This window comes from Arachis stenosperma, chromosome 10 (assembly GCF_014773155.1).
Source record: "Arachis stenosperma cultivar V10309 chromosome 10, arast.V10309.gnm1.PFL2, whole genome shotgun sequence".
Lineage (NCBI taxonomy): Eukaryota > Viridiplantae > Streptophyta > Magnoliopsida > Fabales > Fabaceae > Arachis > Arachis stenosperma.
In genome coordinates, this window is record NC_080386.1 from 58,058,153 (window position 1) to 58,062,363 (window position 4,211).

The window sequence follows — 4,211 nt, forward strand, 5'->3', positions numbered from 1 at the left end:
ACCTCGGGTCTTGCCAGACGACCGAGCTACACGTTTCAGGTAACCCTCGGAACACATAGTAAGGTAATTCTTTGGATCCGGGTTCATACTTTGATCATGGCTCTTGGTGATCCATGCATTGGCATAGAATTCTTGAACCATCAAGATTCCAACTTGTTGAATGGGGTTGGTAAGTACTTCCCAACCTCTTCTTTGGATCTCATGGCGGATCTCCGGATATTCACCCTTTCTGAGTGAAAAGGGGACCTCGGGGATCACCTTCTTCAAGGCCACAACTTCATAAAAGTGGTCTTGATACACCCTTGAGATGAACCTATCCATCTCCCATGACTCGGAGGTGGAAGCTTTTGCCTTCCCTTTCCTCTTTCTAGAGGTTTCTCCGGCCTTGGATGCCATAATGGTTATGAAAAAGCAACGCTTTTACCACACCAAACTTAAAATGTTTGCTCGTCCTCGAGCAAAAGAAGAAAGAAGAGAGTAGAAGAAGAAGAAATGAGGAAGTGGGAGATGGTGGTGTATTCGGCCAAAGAGGGGGAGAAGTGGTGTTTTGGTTGTGTGAAAATGAAGGAGTGAAGAAGGGTATTTATAGGAGAGAGGGGAGATGGGGTGCGGCCATATTGGGTGGGTTTGGGAGGGAAAGTGGTTTGAATTTGAAGGGTGAGGTTGGTAGGGTTTTATGAAGGATGGATGTGAGTGGTGAAGAGAAAGATGGGATTTGATAGGTGAAGGGTTTTTGGGGAAGAGGTGTTGAGGTGATTGGTGAATGGGCGAAGAAGAGAGAGAGTGGTGGTGGGGTTGGTGGGGATCCTGTGGGGTCCACAGATCCTGTGGTGTCAAGGAAAAGTCATCCCTGCACCAAATGTTGCTCAAAATCACGTTTTGAGCCATTTCTGGCGTTAAACGCCGGGCTGGTGCCCATTCCTGGCATTTAACGCCAGGTTCTTGCCCTTTTCTGGCGTTTAACGCCAGTCTGGTGCCCCTTTCTGGCGTTAAACGCCCAGAATGGTGCCAGACTGGGCGTTAAACGCCCAACTGCTAGGCTTACTGGCGTTTAAACGCCAGCAGCATCTTCCTCCAGGGTGTGCTGTTTTTCTTCCTGTTTTTCATTTTGTTTTTGCTTTTTCAATGGATTTTGTGACTTCTTATGATCATCAACCTAAAAAAAAAATAAAATAACAAAAGAAACTATATAGATTATAATCATTGGATTGCCTCCCAACAAGCGCTTCTTTAATGTCAGTAGCTTGACAGAGGGCTCTCATGGAGCCTCACAGATACTCAGAGCAAATGTTGGAACCTCCCAACACCAAACTTAGAGTTTGAATGTGGGGTTTCAACACCAAACTTAGAGTTTGGTTGTGGCCTCCCAACACCAAACTTAGAGTTTGACTGTGGGGGCTCTGTTTGTCTCTGATTTGAGAGAAGCTTTTCATGCTTCATCTCTATGGTGACAGAGGGATATCCTTGAGCCTTAAACACAAAGGATTCTTCATTCACTTGAATGATCAGTTCACCTCTATCAACATCAATCACAGCTTTTGCTGTGGCTAGGAAGGGTCTGCCAAGGATGATGGATTCATCCATGCACTTCCCAGTCTCTAGGACTATGAAATCAGTAGGGATGTAATGGTCTTCAACTTTTACCAAAACATTCTCTACAAGTCCATGAGCTTGTTTTCTTGAGTTGTCTGCCATCTCTAATGAGATTCTTGCAGCTTGTACCTCAAAGATCCCTAGCTTCTCCATTACTGAGAGAGGCATGAGGTTTACACTTGACCCTAAGTCACACAGAGCCTTCTTGAAGGTCATGGTGCCTATGGTACAAGGTATGGAAAACTTCCCAGGGTCTTGTCTCTTTTGAGGTAATTTCTGCCTAGACAAGTCATCCAGTTCTTTGGTGAGCAAAGGAGGTTCATCCTCCTAAGTCTCATTTCCAAATAACTTGTCATTTAGCTTCATGATTGCTCCAAGGTATTTAGCAACTTGCTCTTCAGTGACATACTCATCCTCTTCAGAGGAGGAATACTCATCAAAGCTCATGAAAGGCAGAAGTAAGTCCAATGGAATCTCTATGGTCTCATTTTGAGCCTCAGATTCCCATGGTTCCTCATTAGGGAACTCAGTGGAGGTCAGTGCACGCCCATTGAGGTCTTCCTCAGTGGCGTCCACTTCATCTCCTTCCTCTCCAAATTCGGCCATATTGATGGCTTTGCACTCTCCTTTTGGATTTTCTTCTGTGTTGCTTGGAAGAGTACTTGGAGGGAGTTCAGTAACTTTCTTGCTCAGCTGTCCCACTTGTCCTTCCAAATTTCTAATGGAGGACCTTGTTTCATTCATGAAACTTTGAGTAGTTTTGATTAGATCAGAGACCATGGTTGCTAAGTCAGAGGGGTTCTGCTTAGGATTCTCTGTCTGTTGCTGAGAAGATGATGGAAAAGGTTTGCCATTGCTAAACCTGTTTCTTCCACCATTGTTGTTGTTGAAACCTTGTTGAGGTCTCTCTTGATTCTTCCATGAAAGATTTGGGTGATTTCTCCATGAAGAATTATAGGTGTTACCATAGGGTTCTCCTAGGTAATTCACCTCTTCCATTGAAGGGTTCTCAGGATCATAAGCTTCTTCCTCAGATGAAGCATCCTTAGTACTGCCAGGTGCATGTTGCATTCCGGACAGACTTTGAGAAATCAAATTGACTTGTTGAGTCAATATTTTATTCTGAGCCAAAATGGCGTTCAGAGTGTCAATCTCAAGAACTCCTTTCTTCTGACTTGTCCCATTGTTCACAGGATTCCTTTCAGAAGTGTACATGAATTGGTTATTTGCAACCATTTCAATGAGCTCTTGAGCTTCTGTAGGCGTCTTCTTCAGATGAAGAGATCCTCCAGCAGAGCTATCCAAAGACATCTTGGACAGTTCAGAGAGACCATCATAGAAATACCTATGATGCTCCATTCAGAAAGCATGTCAGAAGGACATTTTTGATTAATTGTTTGTATCTTTCCCAAGCTTCATAGAGGGATTCTCCATCCTTCTGTCTGAAGGTTTGGACTTCCACTCTAAGCTTACTCCATCTTTGTGGTGGAAAGAACTTTGCCAAGAAGGCATTGACTAGCTTTTCCCAAGAGTCCAGGCTTTCTTTAGGTTGAGAGTCCAACCATATTCTAGCTCTGTCTCTTACAGCAAAAGGGAATAGCATCAGTCTATAGACCTCAGGGTCAACCCCATTAGTCTTGACTGTGTCACAGATTTGCAAGAATTCAGCTAAGAACTGATGAGGATCTTCCATTGGAAGTCCATGGAACTTGCAATTCTGTTGCATTAGAGAAACTAATTGAGGCTTAAGCTCAAAGTTGTTTGCTCCAATGGCAGGGAAGAGATGCTTCTCCCATAAAAATCAGGAGTAGGTGCAGTAAAGTCACCCAGCACCTTCCTTGCATTGTTTGCATTATTGTTGTTTTCGGCTGCCATGTCTTCTTCTTCTTTGAAGAATTCGGTCAGGTCCTCTAAAGAGAGTTGTGCTTTGGCTTCTCTTAGTTTTCTCTTCAAGGTCCTTTCGGGTTCAGGGTCAGCTTCAACAAGAATGCCTTTGTCTCTGCTCCTGCTCATATGAAAGAGAAGAGAACAAGAAAATGTGGAATCTATGTCACAGTATAGAGATTCCTTGAGGGTCAGAGGAAAAGAGAAATAGAAAGAAGAAGGAGAAGAAGAATTCGAACTTTACTTAGATAAGGTTCGAATTATGCATTGAGAAGGAGTGGTTACTCCATAAATAGAAGGATGTGAGAAGGAGGGAAGAGAATTTTCGAAAATTCAATTAAAAAGATTTTGAAAACATTTTGAAAATTTGATTGATAATTTTCGAAAATTCAAAGTGAAAAAGAAATCAAGTGATTTTTTAAAAAAGATTTTGAAATTAGGAATCAAAAAGATTTGATTGTAAACTATCTTGACAAGGATGTAGTTAAGAAGATATGATTGGTTTTAAAAAGATGTGATTGAAAAGATATGATTTGAAAACAATTTTAAAAAGATATGATTTGAAAACAATTTTAAAAAGATTTGATTTTAAAATTTAATGACTTGCCTAACAAGAAAAGATATGATTCAAACATAAAACCTTCCTCAACAGAAAAGGCAAAAAATGTTCAATCAAATCATTAATTGTTAGTAAGTATCTTTGAAAAAGGAAAGAAATTAATTTTGAAAACATT

General features: G+C 41.5%; 1 non-coding gene across 1 annotated transcript; it reads left to right on the forward strand.

Moving 5' to 3' along the window:
- The first annotated feature begins 2,957 nt into the window (after positions 1 to 2,957).
- On the forward strand, positions 2,958 to 3,064 carry LOC130959236 (small nucleolar RNA R71). The gene has a single exon (XR_009078329.1). It is a non-coding gene; the product is annotated as a small nucleolar RNA R71 (small nucleolar RNA).
- The last annotated feature ends 1,147 nt before the right edge of the window (positions 3,065 to 4,211 follow it).